Here is a 19619-nt window from a genome sequence, read left to right on the forward strand (position 1 = left end):
TCCTTCCTTCCTTCCTTCCTTCCTTCCTTCCTTCCTTCCTTCCTTCCTTCCTTCTTTCCTTCCTTTCTTCCTCCCTCCCTCCCTCTCTCATTCCCTCCCCTCTTTTTCCTCTCCCTCCTTCCCTATTTCCTTCCTTCCTTCCCTCCCTCCCTCCCTTCCTTTCTTCCTGATATCTTCTAGCTCAGAATCCATACCCATCTACGATGGTAGACAGGGTGACCAGATGCCATTTCTTGAAGTAGGTCATTCCCCTCCTGACTCTGAGCCTCAATTTCCCTCCCCATTCTATGCAGAGTAAGTCCAATCACACTGAGATACTTGAAGACAGCCCTGACGCCCTCCCTCCCCAACCTCCAAATAGCTCTATAAAGATAGACAGCATTCATGAAGCCCCTATTTTGGGGCCAGGCACTGTGCTAAATGCTGGGGATAGAACTGCAAGCAGTGACTGCCCTCAAGGAGTTTACAGGCTAATGGGGGCCACAACACATAAGGAGGAGCTGGGAAGGGAACAGGGAGAGGCTCATGGTGAGGAGACTGTAGGATGTTTCAAGGAGGCCTTGCCCTCCCCCCTCCCCCCCGCAAGAAAAAGCTAAAAACCAAAAGCTGAGCCTCCCTTCTACCCTTTTCTTCTTTTTTTCCAGGCTAAACATCTGTATGTCTTCAATGATCTGCATTGGGTGACTGGCCACACTCAGAAAGTCTCAAAGCTGTTATAGACCTTATCTCATTTCATCCAGTTCAAGTTCTACCCATGCCCCAAACTAGCTGGGTGACCCTGGACAAGTCACTTCATGGCCTGTGCCCCCTGCAACCTTGAGTAACCAACGGATGGGTTGAGGATGAGTTATGTGTCCTTGGGTTGCTGTTCTGTGTTGCTGGGGGCAGTGTATACGGGAATGGGGGCACATGCTCCCACACTGGTAAAATCTTACTGCTGACCATTCAACCCCCCCCCCCCAACAAAACTGCAGATCCCCAAACTTATTTCCCAGAGAAGGACATTTAAGCATGTATTGGATTAGCGGGGGATTATCAGGGTAGGACAGAGTCAAGAAACTTGTGGGCAGGGGTGTGGCCCCTGGATAAATGGTCCATTGTAGACAGCCTGTGGGTCCCCTGGGAACCTCCTCTAGAGAATGGCTTTGCCTTTGAGTCCTTGGGACTAGCTTCTATTGGGGGTGCTTTTCACAAAGCCAGTGTTTGGGGCTCCTTTTGTCCCAGCCCAAATGGATAGGTCATGCCTAGTATTTGCTGAGATCTGCTGTCCCAGCAAGCAAACACTTCTCTATATTCTCTGGACAGAGGCCAGCGTCTGCTTCACTCTTCAAGAAACACGCTCAGTGACAAAGGGCTTCCGACAGACCACTGTAAAGGCAAACAAATGCTCTTTCCTTCTTGGGTAAATCTGGCTTCAGTGCCCCTAGGAAGCATCACAGTCCCCTAAGCTCAGTGCTCCCTGTGGTCTGGACTGGTCTAAGAGGAGGAAGGGCAGCCCAGTGGCACAGCGGATAGAATGATGGAAGACCTGCGTTTAAATCTGGCTTCAGACAATTACTAGCTGCGTGACTCTGGGAAATTCTCTTTGCCTCATTTGCCTCAGTTTCCTCATTTGGAAAATGAACCGGAGAAGGAAATGGCAGAACCACTCTAGTATCTTTGCCAACAAAAGCCCACATATGGGGTCACAAAGAGTCAGACACAACTGAAACAAGTGAACAACAGCCAAGAGGAGAAAGCATGGGGAGGAGGGCATGGATTGAAGTCACCTCCACACTCATTGGACTTGCATTGTCCAAAGAACTCACACCATTTGGGAAGGGCCCCTCTCCCCACCCCCCATCCCCAAAGCTGGGTTTGGCAAGTAAAAGAATCCCATCTTCTCTCCAGAAGCCTGGGTCACTCCACAATCGTTTCAAGATCGGGACTCTGTCCTCTTCTTGGGCAACCTGACTCCGTTCTCTGCACTCACCTGGGCACAGAGAGCCCTTAATAAAATCTTATTGATTGATTGAGTGACCGAGGGTAATCAGCATGGGGGCATCTTCCCTTTCTGACATCTAATTTTGGAGAGAGTGAAGAAGGAGCCCAGTTATGACGAGCAACGTTGATCCTCTTCTGAGCCCTTTGTGCTCCCTCCTCACTGTCATTATGAGCCCACCGGCCGATCTTCTATTCTGAGAAATGGATCATTTGCACTGAGATATCCCAACCTCAAACCAAAGCTTGCTTGCTGAAGGATTCTCTCCCCTCCAGGGCAGAACATTCACCAGGGCCATCTGTCAAGGACAGCACAAGAGAGTTTTTCCTCAAAAAGTCACAGAATGTTAGATCTGGAAGGGAGTTCAAAGAGCATCTAGTCAGACTCTTTGGTCTTGTTAATAAGGTCCATCAAAGTAGGGTGACTTGCCCAAGGTCAGTTCTCTTGGTATTGGGAAGGAAAACAGTCCATACCCATTCTGCTGGAGGGGAAGGAGGATAATCCTATGCTAGAGAATAGTGTATCCCATAACACAAGTAATGGCAAAGTCTCACCTAATTATCCTGCTCCCTCCCTACTAAGGGACCAGCACATGATGGCTTGGAACCATCAAGTGCTGGAGGAATATGTGTGTGTCCTGGACTATTTTCATGGCCTCGACGCCCTCAAAGCAGCCAAAAGCTCCTTCTGTCTTTGCCAGAACAAGTGGAGTTCTAGTTAGGAGCACGGTGGAGGGAGTGTACACTGGGAGCTGAGATGTAAAATGGGAGGGGTAGATGTGATGACCTTCCTTAGAGATCTGAGCTAGAAGATCATATCCAAAACGAATCATTAGCCTTTTGGCATCTACGCAGATCTTGTCTTAGGAATACTATTCTCCTGGTCAAATGATTGCTTTGTCGCCTCTCGGGTCCCTTCTGCTAGTGAGTTAGGGAAAGATTTATTCTGAACTCACTAGCTCTGGAAAAGTCATCTTGTCAGGGTCCTATGACTTCTGCACCATTGAAATGGCAGGGTGAAATTCCTGCAAGCTAGGGTGTCAAGCCTCAACCCAGAATTCCAGGGGGCCCCCCAGAGAACTCTGGGTGAGGGGGCAGTTTAAGGCAGTTAGGGGGCAGTTGGTGCTTGGGGTGGGAAGTGAGCAGGTCACTCTGCTAGCTGACCCCAGTTCTTGATTGTTCTGGAAAGAGTTTTAGGCTCAGATCTATGTAAAGCCATTTTTAGTTGACTGCTGCCAATCGGTTTTAGCTTGACCAGACCTTCAATCAACTACCAGTTACCGCCTAAAAGTTATTTAGACCATAGGAGAAGATTATTAATAAAAGTTAAGAAGCTAGTTGGTTAAGCCGGATACCTCTCCCTTCTGGGGGGAGGGGCTGTTGGAACCTAACAGTTTAGGGCTTCCCAGACCTTATTCTATCCTTGACAAAACCTCCTTCCTTCCCTTCCTCACTTATCAGTAAACCTTCATCTTTGGGGAGCTGTGCCTGGCTATTACTTTGGGAATACTCACAACCTCCTTCAAGTTTAGTTCTTTCAGCTGTGTGGCCCATATAAAGCAGATGCTCCTTCTGTCCCCGAAAGCCTCAAGTCATCAAGCTTTACTGTTTTCTCCTTACTCAAACCTGTTGAGGAACTAGTTTAGATAGAGTTAACATCTCTTTGAGACCAGCCGTACCTATTTCCTGGTTGAGATCTGAAGGCAAAGAGCAACCACCATCTGTAACTGACTTCTAACTGCTTGTTGGGAGGGGGGAGAAAGGAGCACTGGGCCAGTTTGCGCCCCTCCCTCTTCGCTCAAGCCTGTCAGTGGGGGAGGAGTGAGTCCAGCTTTTACAGATCTCTGGCATATCTTCAGCTTCCCACAAATATCACAGTTACAACAAATATAACACTTCTAATGGCCAGGTTCCTTTGATCTTTGGTGAGGGTATTCCCGAGAATAAGGAAAGGCGCAGAATGTCAAGGATGCAGCTGTTGTTGACTTTGTGGCAGACAGGTAAATGGCCCAGTGGATCTAGCACCGGGCCTGGAGTCCGGAAGAGCTGAACTCAAACCCAGCCACAGATATTTACTAGCTGCACGATCTTGGGTCAGTCACTTAACTTCCATTTGCCTTGGTTTCCTTAACTGTAAAATGGGAATAATGAACAATACCTACCTTTCGGGATTGAAGTGAGGATCGAATGAGATGATATTTATTTTAAAAAGTACTTTGCATTGTGCTTAGCACATAGTATGTGTTATATAAATATTCCCTTCTCTTCCTCATTATGATTCAGAGTTCCCACTCCCTGACCCTTTGATGGGCCCTGAATCCGAAGCTCTGTGCACCTTTTGGGAGAGCCTAATATATGTCACTCCTCCCCAGGAAGCACAGAACAAGAGAAAACAAACAGGAGTTATCCAAGGAGAGCCCCCCCAGGTCAGCAGACTCCCCAAACTTCCCTGCTTGGTCATAACAGGGACGCCTGGCTTTCTTTATCCTTCTCCTATCAACAATCGCAGCCTGAGAGTCACACTACAGGAGACATTTTAGAAATCATCAATGTAGAAGCCTGGGTGCCCTTGACATATGCTTTATCTAGGACATAGACGCTTCAGAGGGACTGGTGAGTGGCCCCTTTAGGGCTAGTGGCAAAGGATGCTGTGCCCCTGGTGATGGAGCTTAATTTCCTTAAATTTAATAAGAAGATGCCTAGTCATTAAATTAACTCAGTCACAGAATTTTTAAAAAGTCCTTTGAAACATAAGAGCTGATAGGAAAGGGCACAAAAATTGCGTTCAATAAGGTCACGCTCTAAAATGATCAAGCTGGTTTTTCCAGCACTTCCCTGAGCAGGAACCCCCTGTAGAACCCTGGTTTGGGGGAGGGAAGGGAGGTCTTGGCTTTGGCTTTAGCTCTAGACAGGTCTCTTCCTGACTTCACTTTGACCAAAGGACCGTGCCAGCTTTCCATGGCCTGCCCGCCCCATCTTCCTATGTGGGTCCTAGCAACAGACCCTTCAGGACAGCAGTAGTTCCCATCTTCTGTTTCCTCTCCTGCAGTCCTTCCTCTGAATGTGGGTAGCGTCTTTTCCATAAATCCCTCAGAATTGTCCTGGGTCATGGCATTGCTGCCAGTACAGAAGTCCATTCCATTCGATTTTATAGTTCCCATCTTCCCATCGATGGCATCCCCCAGTCATTTGGCAGCAGTGACTGTGTTCTTGGGAGGCAAGGACAGATCACACTGATGACTCTACAAGGACCTCCAAAGAGGCCTAATGGGAATTTCTTTGAGCACCCCATAAATGAGAGAAAAGTACTTCTAGCAAAAGTAGGAGCTGTGAGCTTGCCCTGGGCCAAATGAGCCCATATTTCCCTGAACTCGGCACTTGTAGGCAATGGTACAGCCGACTTTTCTTTGGGTTTATATTTTGAATCAACTGATCACATTGTATCAGCATCCCCAATACCCCAATACCTCTTTCTAACAGCCGATTAAGGTTAGCTGACTAAATGCCCATAGCATTGTGGGGAAGGAAGTGCACCAATGGGGGCTCGAATGGATTGCTTCAGAAGATCCCTCCCAACTTATCAGGCACATTTCTAGAATATGAGGGAGAGGGAGGTGCAGCTTTGGTCTGAGAGAGTGGGAGGTTGAATAAGGCTGCCCCACAGCTTACACGGTCTACTGCTCACCCAATTAACCTGTCTGTCTGCCTGCTCTTTTTGTGTGTCCATTTTGCAGAAGTGGCCTCTGGGATCCTTCTAACTCTGATAGCCTGGAATTGTGGAATGGAACTGGCAAGTTCTGCCCCGTCGTTCTATCGCCTCCTCTTCTGGGTGCCAGTGCTAGCTGGGGGGTGAAGTGATGGCTGCCCCACAGAGTCGACCTCTCTCTCAAACGAAGCAGGAAGTCAGCAGCTTCCGTCAAAGTCTAACGGTGACCTGGGCAGCGCCAGGGAGGAGAGTGGCCGAACTTACCCGGAACCAGTGACCTCTCGATTCTTGGCAAGGCTGAAGGCAACAATGGTGTTCTGGCCGACGGTTAATGATCTTCCAAACATCAAGGCAAGGGAGAAACTTAAGCAGGCATTGAGAAACATCGGCTAATGGGATTTTAAAGGTTATGTGAAACCGGGAGACGGCAAGCTCATGCCAATACCCAGCCCTTACCAGGAATGCAATAAAAATAGAGACGTCATATAGGTCAGATACGGCTGTGATTTGGTGCAGCCCAATTCCCATTACTCCACCCAAACTGCTTTTGCCTGCTTCCCAGTTTCCTCTATGAGCAAGCATGGAAACGCCAAGATGGACTCTTTACCAGGTACTCCCACTCAGGATTGGAGTTTCATGCTTACGTTACGCTTGCATACAGGTCTTTATTATGCCTCCTCTAGACAATGGAACAGCCTCTGTTTGCCTTCCCTCCTCCAGCCATCCCACACACCAGCCTTCCCAATCTTCCTAAGGAACAGGGCTGGCCATATTGTTCCCCTGCCCCAAACCTTCTATGGCTCCCCATTACCTACAGGACAAGAATGCAAACTCATTTTGCAGGAATGTCAGGTCTCGGGTCACCTGGCTCCAACCTTCTTCCCAGGCTTATTTCAAACCACTTTGCTTCAGCCATACTTAATGACATTCCAGTTGGATGGATGAAAAACTGCATTTCTGAAGAGCATTCTAGGTGAGATACACCTTTGAAAATGAAGGCAGTTCCTACCCCCCAGCAGCTCACACTGAGAGGGGGCTGGGGGCCAGGGAGGGATGCCTCGGGTGGAAGTAGCAGGAGTGGGGAAGAGAGCCCCAGAGGATTATCCTGGCCTGGCTTTCCCAGAAGCAATGGTAACGTGGGTTCGATTCCAGGTCTGAGTTCGAAGTGGAAGAAGGAGGGGGATGCTAGGGTCAGTGGCATGGCCCGAAAGAAGGGTCAGAGAGGGTGAGGCTCTCTCCAGTCGGCTAATATCAGCCTGCCTCGTCCTGCCTCTGGGAGTTTGCCCGTGTTGCTTTCCATGCTTCCAACAGACCTTCCACTCCCTCCAGGTTGGCTTGCTGGAATCTGCCTCTTCCTTCCGGCGCTGCTTCTTCCAGGAAGCCTCCCTCCCGGGACGCCTGGCAGCTGGGACTGCTTCTACTTTCCCCAAGTTTTCCTGCATTGCCAGCTACACTCTGACTCGTATCACAACGACTGTGTAGCTTGTGCGTGCAGGTCTCGTCCTCGAGGGTGAGCTCGGGCAAATGGCAAACCGTTCCAGTATCCTTGCAGAGAAAACTCCAAACGGGGCCGTGATGAGTTAGACAGGATCGAAATGAAGCCACTGACCGAACTTTCCTTCTCGGGAAACGAAGGGATCAGATGAGAAGGTCAGTTGTAAGTTCTTCGGTTGTGTGAAATCTCTGTCCGTGGTGGCCTCTTTCTTTGGCCAGGATTATTTGGGCTCTCCAAGGGGGGGGGGGCTGGCCATCAGTGAGACGAGTCTCCCCCAGTTCCCTTAGGAAGGAGCCCTCCTGGCAAGTCTGCCAAGTCGGCGCTAAGCCGTTCTTGAACTTTGCCTGGGGAACTCTATGATGCCGGGCAATGGGACGTAGCCTGGTCAGCCTGGGCCGGGAGGTTTTTGCCACTGACTGTCTCACAGATGAAGGCTCTGAGGCATGGTGGCAGCCAGATGGTCGGTTTTACAGCAGGTGGCACCTCCCAGATCTCCCTGGGGTGACGCAGCCCCAGAATGCCAACCATCTCTTTGGCTTTGGTCCCCCAGGAGAGCAGAAGCTCTTTGAGTTGTCTCAGTCCTGGACACACATGAATATGTCTTCGGGATGCTCAGTGATGTGTCTCGGAACCAGACAAGCAGCGTTTTCTCTGGGATGTAGACTGTAAGCTCCACGAAGGCAGGAGAGACCCAGCGTCTGTCCTCCTGGCTGGCTGTGGTGCAAAAGGGGCAAATCAACCCTACAGCAACCTGACTGCAGAATTTCTGACAGTTGAAGAGGGTTTAGAACCCTGACTAGAGGCAGTTGATCCTGGAGGCTCAGTCAGAGCAGGAGGGTCAACTGAGCTCTATCTTTGGGCTGAAAACCCGGCCTTGATTCTCTTGAGATTTATAGCTTCGCTAATTCCTCTGGATCTCCCTGACCTTCCCTACTTCAACCACCATTTCTTCTCCTAATTTCCTGTCGTTTTGGGAGACGGGTGGATTTTGGGGGTAGCAAGCAAACTCGGAAGACTTGGGTTTTCCCCGTAGTCAAGTAGGGGATGATTATATAAGGGATCCGCACACCTAGAACACTTCTTGGCCCATCGCAGACGCTCATCGGATGGGACTGGCTCTGTCTCACAGCCCTGAGGAACCAGCTTCCCTCGGGGCTCATCTGAGCCTTGCCTTTAGGTGGGGATCCATCTTCACTTTGTCCGAAACCTCCTGGACCCATTGGGACAGCCCACGGCCTCCTGTCCTCCCTCAAATGGTCTTGGTAAATGAGAGCCCAGGAAGGTCCCCTCTTTTCTATGCCCCCCAGCTGTCGTGGGACCGTTGGATCTCAGCGGGGAAGACCAATGAAAATGGCGCCATCATCTCCTCTGGTCAGAAGAGATCCACGACCCACCCGGCTGTCAGAAAGGCACCCAGGGGTGTGTCATGGCACAGCAGAGCCACGGAGGTCTCAAGAGCAGGGGTTCCCCCGAGGGAGCACACTTCTTCCATCTACTGTGTGCAGGAGGCACCATACACGTGATTGTCCCCATTTTACGGATGAAGAAACCGAGGGCAGGAGGCGGTGTGCTTGCACGTGATCATGCAGCTAATAAACGGCAGGGGCACCTTTTCTTTTTCCATGCGCGCTAAAGCTATCTTAATAAAATAAGCCAAAAATTAGATATGCCCCCCTCCCGCCCCTCCCCAAGTCATTCTTAGTCAGCTCTTCCGCAGCTCATCATGACCGGATCTAAACTTCATTGAGGTCACTAGGTGGCGCAGTGGGTCGAGTGTGGAAGATCTCCGTAGAAAGCCTCCCTCAGACACTTCTTCAGAGGCCACCCTCTCTGGGCTTAGTTTTCTTATCTGCAGAATGGGGATAATAAGCGCACCCCCCCCCCCCCAGGCACGGGAGGATCCAAGGAAATGTCTGCACGGCAGTATTCCGAATTACGAAACCTTTTAAATTGACATTTTACATTGTTGTTGGGGCACCATATTCTATTTGTTTTTTTTTTTAAAACCCTTGACTTCTGTGTATTGGCTCCAAGGCAGAAGAGTGGTAAGGGTGGGCCATGGGGGTCAAGTGACTGGCCCAGGGTCACCCAGCTGGGAAGTGTCTGAGGCTGGATTTGAACCCAGGACCTCCCGTCTCTAGGCCTGACTCTCCATCCACTGAGCCACCCAGCTGCCCCCGCCATGTTCTAGAACTACCTTGTGCATGACATCAAGGATTCCCTTTTCATTTGTTCTCAGTTTACCTCTTGAAAGATTCCAGGAACGCCCCACGAGCTTGCTTTCTCCAGCCCAGGTAACGCTAACTCTTCTGATCTTACAGATTTGGGTCCCATCGTCCGCCCTTGTCATCTGATTGGATCCAATAAAAAGCGTTTATTAAACACCTACTGCGTTCCGGGCCCCCTGCCGAGTCCTCATCTCATCAGACGTTCCATTGTCATGCACTCGGCTGTTCTCAGCAATACAAGGATCCGAGAGGCTTCCGGAGGCTTCCGGATGAAAATGTCGCCCATCTCCAGAGAGAGACCAGACGGAATGGGATGCAGCCGCGGCACGCCGGCTTTTACTTTACATTTTTGGCCTGTTTCCTTCCCCAACACGACTAATGTGGGAATAGGTTTCGTATGACTGCACGTGTTCAGCCTACATCCAACTGCTTGCCGGGAGAGAGGACGAGAGAATTTGGAACTCGAACAAAGGTCCGAATCATTTTTACATGTAGTTGGAAAAATGAAGTACTTTTAAGGAGGAAATCCTGCTACACATGTTTGGGTCTCTTCTCCAGAAGTCAACATTTTCCATTTGGCGCTCCTGAGATTCCGCATACGTCTTCCTTTGAAAACATTCTTCCTCTTTAAAAGAGCAATAGAGGGGCAGCTGGGTAGCTCAGTGGATGGAGAGCCAGGCCTAGAGACGGGAGGTCCTGGGTTCAAATCCGGCCTCAGACACTTCCCAGCTGGGTGACCCTGGGCAAGTCACTTGACCCCCATGTCTAGTCCTGACCACTCTTCTGCCTTGGAGCCAATACACAGTATTGATGTAGGATGGAAGGTGGGTTTAAAAAAATAATAAATTTACATGAAGTAGCAGTTACACCACTAGGTGTTCTATTGACACCTGGAGGATGTCCTGAGTCGGAGAGGCCAAATGGGACGAGCCGATAGAGATGTCCCCTGATTCACGTGGAAACGGCCTTCTCTGCTGCGTGCTTGTCTCTGTCAGAGGGGTCTGACCAAGTCTTCCCCGTCAGTGCGACATTTCTTTACTGTAGCCGGGTGCCACGGTGGCTAGAAGACTGGGCTTGGGGTTGGGAGGGCTCGAGCCGAATCTAGCCTCAGACCCTTGAGGTTCCTTCATGTCTCTTAGCCTCGATTTACTCGTCTCTCAAATGGGCGCGATCCTACGAGCACTTCCCTCAAGACGTTGTGAGGATCCGCTACGACAGCTATGTGTAAAAGGCTCTGCTGGCACGAAGCCTGGATGGTCATTTGCAGGCTGACAGGTCCAGGATACTCCAGGGAGGTGATTTTGCTTTTTATTTATTTATTTATTTATTTGCTTGCTTATTCATTCATTCATTCATTCATTCATTCATTCATTCATTCATTCATTCATTTGTTCATTCATTCATTTGTTCATTCATTCATTTATCCATCCATCTATCTATTTATTTATTTATTCATTTATTCATCTATTTATTTATTTATTTGTTTGTTTGTTTGCTTATTCATTCATTCATTCATTCATTCATTCATTTGTTCATTCATTCATTTATCCATCCATCTATCTATTTGTTTATTTATTTATTTATTACATTTAAAAAATTTTTTAAATTAAATTTAATTTTTTTAATGAACAAACATTTCTCTCCTCTCCCTCCCGTCTCCCTTTCCCCTCCCTAAATCAAAATTTCTTTTTTTCTAAAGCTTTGCACCAAATATGCTCAGTCAAGCAGAGACGAATGTCCCCAACAGCCGCGTGCACAGGGGGGGCCTCTTTCTGCTCCCCGAGCGCCTCGCTTTTCTGCCCGGAGGGGCCTCTGGCTTGTGTCGCGGCTCCTCCGGGGCCTTTAGAGGATGTTAAATACGGCCCTGCGATGACTTCTCCGCGGGAAATCCTTCTGCCTCTATTCCAAAATGTGCCTAATGCGTCCTGCCGATGGCTTCCCGCCCTTGACTCGGTGTCTTGTCAATGAAATGGGCTCCTCAGCTTCGTGCTGAGAGGAAGTGCAGGAAGTCCAGAAGACGCTCCTGCCATTCTGGCTGAACGTGGCCAAAAGTGGCCGTCGTCCCCCTCTGGGCCCCCAGCAGGCCTCTGGGAGGGTGAACCCCATTCTCGGCATCTCTGGGACCCGGCTCTGACCCGTGCTTGGCCGTGAAGGCCTCCTACTTGGGTTCGGACCCGGCCAGCCTGAGCAGCTGCTGGCCCTTCTGCAGGGACGTCCCTCCACTTCCAAGCCCATTAGAGGCTCTCTGGGACTCTCCGAGCTTCTCCGCCTCTGGCTCGCGGCCCTCCGGGGCCCGGGACGGACTCAAGTTGTGGGGGGTCTCAGGGGGCCTGTGGAGTCTGTTGGCAGGTGAGGCTCGCCGAGACCGCCGATGAGAACCTCCTGAGGTTGGCTCCGCCGGACGCGTCCTTGCGGGTTCCGTGCACGGCTCGGGAGAGGCTGAACGTGTGGGCTCGGGAGGTGCTGACAGGAGACCTGGCAGGGGGGTCTCGAGCATGGCTAAGAGGCCATCGGCTGGGCCGCCCAGCGTGTGCACGTCGACGGGAGATGCTCCATCGAATTCTACCGGGAGAGACGCCAGAGCTCCGGGGACGAGCCTGGCAGAGGCCGGCTTCTAGCTCTGGGAGAGCCCCTACGAGGAGCTCCAGGGAAGTCCCCGAGTTGTGCGCAGGTGCTGCAATGCAGGGTGACGTCGGGGTGGTAGAATCGACCTCTCACTTACGAGGGGGGTTGTTGGGCCTGCCCGTGAGCTGTTCCGAGCGGCCAGCAATGGTAGTCGTTCCTACCCACCTAAAGAATCTATCCCAAACGTCCCAGGCCACCCGGGGGCCCACGTGGCCACCCTTTCCTCCCAACCCTGGAGATCAGAGCCAGAAGCGAAGTCAGGGGTCCGGGGACCCCCTTTTATACCCTCACTTCAACGGGCACCCAGCCTGGGTCCTCTGCCAGCTTCTGTGTTCTAAATTGGCAACGGCCAGCTTGCAACCCATGAAAACGCGGTGGCAGGATTTGATCCATAAGTGTGAGGCGATAAAAGGGACGCCTTCGGCTCCTGCCTTTGCCCGCGCTGCTTGCTGAGCCTCCACGGCCTCTCGAGGAAGTCCTGGGGATGTGGGGGATCAAGGGGGACACATCTGGCGTGAGGCCTTGCTGAGGCCTTTTCCTGGCCGCTCAGCCGCCTTCTCATGACCAGCCCTGCCTTCCACTTACCCCGACATGTAAAGCAGACCTTGGCACGTAGATTAGAAGAAGAGGCAGGACGTGAGAGCGGGAAGCTGCGGGAGCTGCAGAAGCGCCACTGATCACGGCGGCTGAGCCCGTCGGAGCTAGAGAGGCAGAGCCAGTACGGTGGGTCAGAACACCGGGCGGTGGGAGAAGCTTCCCCGGCACACTCCTGGCAACAGCAGGGCAGGAAGCTCTCAAGACCTGCCCTACGGCGCCACGTTTATTCCGGCGGCCCAGGACGCCTGGGAACATTCGATGAAAATGGGGGCAAAACAAATCTGGCCTCAGCCACTTCCCAGCCGCGTGACCCTGGGCGAGTCACTTAACCCCCATGGCCCACCCTGACCACTCTTCTGCCTGGGAGCCGATACACAGTACTGACTCCAAGAAGGAAGGGGAGGGGCTAAAAAAACAAAACAGGAAATCGGGGCGAAATTCGGAAGCTATTAAGTGACAAAACGAGAGCTCCACCGAGGCTACGGGCCGGATGTGCTTTCTGCCTCCAAGAAGGCAGCTCTTCAGGGTGCCGAGAGGAAGGTGCAAACAGCTTAGAGAGACGCAGCGTTCCTGGCTCTGGAAGCGGCGGGTGGGGGTCAGTTGTGTGCTGAGAGTGACCACCCAAAGGCTTCTATGGCGCCTCGAAGACATGGAGAATCTCAGCTCAGCCCTGGCGGAGCCCCGTTGGTCAGGGAAGAGGACGGGATCCTGGAGAGGCCGGACGGACCCTTCCACAGTGTGCTCAACACAGCATCAGCCATGACTGAGTAGATGTCTCAGGCTGAAGTCGGTCTTTCTTTAGCTGAACTTCCACTCGGACCCTCACCGCCTTCCATCTGAGAACGCGTCTTGTTTCTAAGGCAGAAGGGCAGTCAGGGCTAGGCCATGGGGGTCAAGTGACTTGTCCAGGGTCACCCAGCTGGGAAATATCTAAGGCCAGATTGGAACCCAGGACCCCCTGTCTCTAGGCCTGGCTCCCCATCCACTGAGCCACCCAGCTAGCTGTCTGGGAAGGTATTTTTCAAAAAAAAGTTGTTGCGAGCATTTCTCCTGCTCTTGGCTATTTACATGGAGTCTCAGGAGCTCCTCCATGCTGGTGAAGAGAGAACTGAGCTCTCGTCGAAGCTTATTTTTAAACGCCATCCATCAGCAGCCTTCAGTTTAGCCAGATCAAGGACTGAAGGGCCTCTCCTCAGCTCACAAGCCCCTCACTGGCTCTCAGCCCCAGAGGCACAAGCCCTGCCTCCCCCCTTGGGCGGCTGCCGCTGCTTCTGGGAAGAGGGGCTGAAGGGAGACTCGGACTCTCCCCACACTGCGCCTTCCTCCTCCGGCCGACTCCTGCTTGTACCTGGCGGGCTGACCAAGACTCGAGAAGTCTGCAAGTCGAACAGGGTTCTAGAAGGCTTCCGGTCCAGCTCCCAAGTGGACACGAGGGGCTCCCAAAGCCTTCCCGGGTTCCGGTCCAACCACATAACTACCGACTGCACGTCTGAACTGGATTGTCCAGAGGCGGCCCAAGCTTGGCTCGGCTCGGACGGAAGTCGCCATCTTTTCCAGAGACCCTCCCCCACCCCAGCTTTCTTGCTGCTTTCTCGAGTGCTGCTTCCCTCCCGGCGTGCTGGGGCCACCCCTCGGCTGTCCTCCTCGGATCCTGACTCGCCATTTCTGCCTTTCAGCATCTCCTGCGCGTCCTCTTCTCTCCACCCGCACAGACGCCGTCCTGGAGCCGGCACGGACCAGAGCCACAGGATCAGCCCCCTCCTGCCTGGCTTCCACTCGGCCCCTGAAGCGATCCTCCTAAAGTGTGTGTTTGACTGCGTCACTCCCTTCCTCAGGAGAGTCAGTGGCTCCCTCTTACCTCCAGGCTCAACTCCCAAGTCGTCCGTCTGACTCTGGAAGCTTTTTGTGACTGGCACCCCTTGGATGTTTCCAGACTTCTTGCAATCTGTTCTCCTCCGGGCACCCCAGGGTGTGTCTACACTGACCTCGCTGGTGTGGCTCACACACGACGCTCCGCCTGCCCTCCCCAGCTGGAAGCCTCTTCCTCCTCCCTTCTACCTCGAGACTCTTCGGAAGGCTCCGCTACAATCCTCCCCTCCTTCCTCCTTCCCACCGGAGGCTTCCCCTCTGGGTCCATCGTTCCTCCATCGATGCACACGTGTCACCGCTGAGCACCGGCACGCCATACGTGCTGCCCATTGGGCTGCCCTGCCGCTGCTTGCTGAGGACGCTGGGCTGGCTCAGGCACGAGGGAGCCTATGGAAGTCAGATCACGAGGCTGAAAGGACAGAGGAATGTGTTGTACAACAGAAAGTGTTGGAGTCAAAAACCCGAGTTCGAATCCCAGCTCTTTTGTTATGAATCCATGTGATCTGCGGGGAGTAGCCCCCCTCCCTGGGCTTTGGTTTCCTCCTTTGGATAAAGGCGGAGAGAACTTTCAGGCTCTAAATTTATAATATTGTCCTCCATGCCAAGCCACTTGTTGATCGATTCAGAAACCGAGGATCAGAGAGGTAAACTCGTCCCCAGGGTCACACAGCAAATGACTGGGAGAGACGGGCCACGGCCTGGGTTTTCTGACTGTTTGTCTAGTGCCCAGACGGTGCTGGCTGGTGACCAGAGAACCTGCTTCCTGGTGTCTGGGGCCGCTTCCTCATTTAGATGGTGGAGTGGAGAGCCCGAGGATGGAGCAGGCACACGGGGTGCGGCCAGGGAGCGCTCACAGGAGGATTGTGGGAGGGCTGTTGGCTTTGGCACAGAGGGAGCGGCCGTGCCAGGCGGGAGGCCGCTGGGGGTGGGGGGCGCCCTTTGGAGGCCTGCGCCCAGGAGGCCGGGCTCTTGTCCCAGGGCCGGGAAGCCAGTGCTCTTAGTGTCCTTCGGGCCCAAAGAATCTTCTTTGCTCTCCTCGCCTCGGGACTTGCCTGGAGATGGATGAAGAAAGTGGCTTTCGGGGCAGCAGGCAGGGCGGAAAGTCCACGACGTCACTCGGTCCGGCCTGGAATCCTGGCTTTGTGGTCTTGGGCAAGTCCCTTATCTCTGAGGGCCTCATTTTCCCTTTTGTAAAAAGATGGGCACGCCCAGGGGATGGCCGGGGTCGCTTCCAGCTTTCCAGTTTGTGAGGAGTGAGACTCCCGTCCGTGCCTCTGGTGTGGCCTCCCTTCCTGAGATGCCCCCTAGAGCCGAGGGCCACACCGGGCTCCAGCACCGCCCGTGGCCACCGACCCGGCCTGGAATGTCCGAGGGAAATGTTTCCCAGCCGCGGCCACCCTTCTGCCCCCGTCAGTGGCCCTCTCCCTGCTTCCGTGGGAACCGGAGACCCCCAGCCTGAGCCTGGCGCGGCCGGGGCAGCCCCTTGGACACGGCTGCGCCACCTTCCCGGCCCCCTCGGCTCAGGGTCTGCTCTCTGGCTGGAGGGGAGGGAGACGCGGGGAACGTTCTGGAGCTCTGGGTGACACGCCAGAGAGATGTAGGGCCGGCTGGAAGCGAAGGCACGCCGGGGGCGTCGCATCCATTCTGGCATTTTACACGTAACCAGAGGCAGAGAGGGCTTCGGGGACCCCGAGAGGTAAACAGATCTCAGAGGGGGCCCCGAAGCCACTTCTCTGGCTCCGAAGCCCCCAGTCTTTCCAGCGTGGCCGCTACTCCAGCTCTTCATCTCGAAGAAGGGAGATGGACGCCTGCAGGAATCAGGCCACCCGTCCCAAGTTACAAAGGGAGCAAGGACTCACGTCAGGTTTCGAACCCAGGTCCCAGCCCTTCTGGGCTCCACACCCAGCAGGATGTCCCCCCAGATGACCTCCTTCTCCCTGCGTAAGTTCTCTGGAGCTCCCAGCTAAGCTTCCCTCCTCCCTTCGGGCCTCCCTCGCTCTCCCCCTCTCGCTTCCGAGTCCTCTTTCTTCTCTCCCTCCTCCTCGCTCACTCTTTGCCCAGCTCTTTGGGCACCTGCAGGCTTCCTTGTAGGGAGCTCCAGTTCCAGGTTCCCCTCCTTCTAGGCCCACCTGGGGCCAGCCGGGCCTGGGAGTCCCGGGCCGAGTGGGGGTCCCAAGGGCGTCCCGGGCCTCCCACCCGAGGGAGATCCCTTTCATGAGCGAGCCCCGGCTCCGGCCTGGGAACAGCCCAGAGCTGCTGCCCAGCAGAGGGCCGCAGTGGAGGGCGGCAGGGAGGGAGGGAGGGAGGGAGGGAGGTGAAACCTTCCATCTGGCGCCCCACCCATGGGAACGGGCAAGTAATCCTCTTAGGTGCTCCTGGCTCTCTTCTTGGTCAACAAAGTATGAAAGGAGCCTCTTGATCCTTAATCCTGGGGCTCCCACATTCCAGAGGCGGCCGCTCTTAAAGAGGCAGAAGCACCGGCCTGGCTTCCTGCGCTGCGCCCGGCCTGGCCGGCCACCTGGAGCTTCGGCCTCTCTGCCCGAGTCGGGACGAGGAAGGGAAGGCTGGCGGCGAGGACTGGGAGGGCTCTGGCCCTGCGCACTCCGTTGGCCAGTCAGCGAACACTTATTAAGCATCTACTGTGTGCCAGCTCTGGGCAGCGGCGAGGTGGCCCAGCGAAGAGTGCCAAGCCTGGAATCTGGAGAAGCTGAATTCAAATCTGGCCCCAGAGACTTCCTAGCTCTGTAACCCTGTTGGCCTCAGTTTCCTCAGCGGCAAAATGGGCTGCAGAAACGGCCAACCACCACAGTCTGTCTTCCGAGAGAAGCCCAGATGGGGTCACGAAGAGTCAGACGTGCCTGAACAACAACCACGGGCATGCCAGGCCCTCGCGTTGCTTCAGGCCTAATGAAGGGAGAGGACAAGTGACTGTGCTGGGAGGAAAGACATCAAGCACAGATCCAGTAGGCCAACATTTCTGGCCTTCGCAACCTCCTGCAACGTCCCCGAGGGAACAGGTTGGGTAATTCCGCCTCTAGCCCGGCCTCTGCCAACCCATTACATAGCTTAGTGGAAGGAAAGGGCTCTTTTGTTTCTGCCTTCAAAGGGATGGACTGAAACTTCGCCCTCAGCTCTCCCTCCTCTGGGCCAAGATCCACACTCAAAATGGCGCCCGGGCTTAGCGAGTCTCCATTGGCCCAGCGTCTGCCATGAGACACCTGCGGAGCTTCTTTCCTGCGCTCTTGGCCCTCTTTCCACCGGCCTTCTTTGGCTTCTCACGCTTCCCTTCTGCCTTTCTCCCTCCTCGGGTCTCCCAGGGTCAATGGTTAGGAAAATCGGACCATGGAAGGGCCCCGGGAAAGGCTGGCCCTCGAGGGCCACCGTTCGAGGGCTGCCGCTCCTTCCTGGGAACATTTGAGAAACTGGGTCTTTTGGGGGGAGAAAATGCTTTGTAAGGAGGTCTATTGGGGTGTTTGCCAGGAAGTGTCTGCTGAGTCAAAACCAAATGGAGCTGTCAGGCCAGGCCAGGGATGGGCAAACTTTTTAAAGAGGGGCCAACGGAAAGGAAAAGCTCCTCTGTCAGTCTGTTTCTAAGGCAACTCTTTTGAAGTTTCATTGTATTATATCCTCCTCGTTGTATTTGTCAGATTAGGAATAATGTGGCCTGGTGGGATAGACCCCCTTTCAGGGGCCGCATCTGGCCGGAGGGCCATAGCTCCCAATGGTGGTCTCTTAAACCCCTTTCCTTCCATCTTAGAGTCAGCGTGGTGTTTTTCAGCTTCCTCTCCTTCCAAATTAGCCCACAAACAACTTCTAGGTGGAAGTTGCTCCATCCAAGAGCAAGGGGAACCGAACCAAGGAGCCTGCCAGGCCTCTTTTTTTTTTTTTTTTAATAAAAAAATTTAATTATGGCACCCAAATCCACACCAATTTCCCCAAAGCATACAGTTGCCTCTTTTTTTTTTTTTTTTTTTTTTTTTTTTCCTGCCAGGCCTCTTGATGGCTGAAGACCCTGCGAGTTGGCCATTGTGGTTCTCAGAAAACCTTACTCTGAAGTGGAGCTGCTCCTGGCTTCTCAGCAGTGACGCCAACAGAGGGAATTCTTTGTCAGGGCCACCTGCCATGCGAGGGAGTCCTGGACTAGCCTGGACCAGTCCAGTACAGTTTGGAGAGACTTATTAGCACACACACACACACACACACACACACACACACACACACACACACACACTGGGCACACTGGCTTATTTCTGAGCTCTTCTTCTTTTTTTTTTTAATTGTGTAAATTAGATGGGCCTCAGACCTGGGCCCTTCTCCTATCTCCTCATCTGGCCTTATGTAAGGGCCCTAAAGCCAAAGCTGTCCATAGTCTCTGCCCTGAGGACTGCAGTCTGGCCTGTGGGGAAAGTCTCCACCGATGCCAAGTCTCACAAAATCAAGAGTAAGCCTTGACTGGACAGATCAGAGATTTAGAAATGGGAAAGACTTTAGAGGGTATCCATCCCCAGCCCTCCTTTTACAGAAAAGGAAACTGAGGAAAAGACTTACAGTCAGCCACCATTTGAATCCAAGCCTGGTGTCTCCCAATCCATCTCTCCTTCACTCTCAACCATATTCACCTTGAATTCTCCCCATTTCCGGACAATCTTGTCAGTCATGCAGACTCTGCTGTGCTCTCAGTTACAAACACCCAGAGGCCAGACCTGGACCTGCCGTGCCCAAGCCCTCCATCTCCAGCATCTAAGGGAAGTAACCCGAAGAATGGCAGAATTAGCTCCAGCTGCCAGCTGCCTGGCCTGGCCTTGCTCTGTGGTCTTCTGGCTCTCACTTCTGGGGGCCTCAGAGTCTCACTCCCAGGCAACAGATACACTTCGGTTCACTGAACTCTTAGACCCTGGGAGTCTCGAAATAATCACTAGAGAAGCAACACGGAGAAAATGTATATACTTCTCTGAACCACTGGGTTGTCCCTTTGGCAGTTTTGCTAGAAAAGAAAACTACAGAATTTGATATTTGTTCCATATTCAGAAAATTCAATTTCTTCCTCCCTCTTTCCCTCCTTCCCTTCCTTCCTTCCTTCCTTCCTTCCTTCCTTCCTTCCTTCCTTCCTTCCTTCCTT

This window comes from Gracilinanus agilis, chromosome 3, assembly GCF_016433145.1.
Source record: "Gracilinanus agilis isolate LMUSP501 chromosome 3, AgileGrace, whole genome shotgun sequence".
NCBI lineage: Eukaryota > Metazoa > Chordata > Mammalia > Didelphimorphia > Didelphidae > Gracilinanus > Gracilinanus agilis.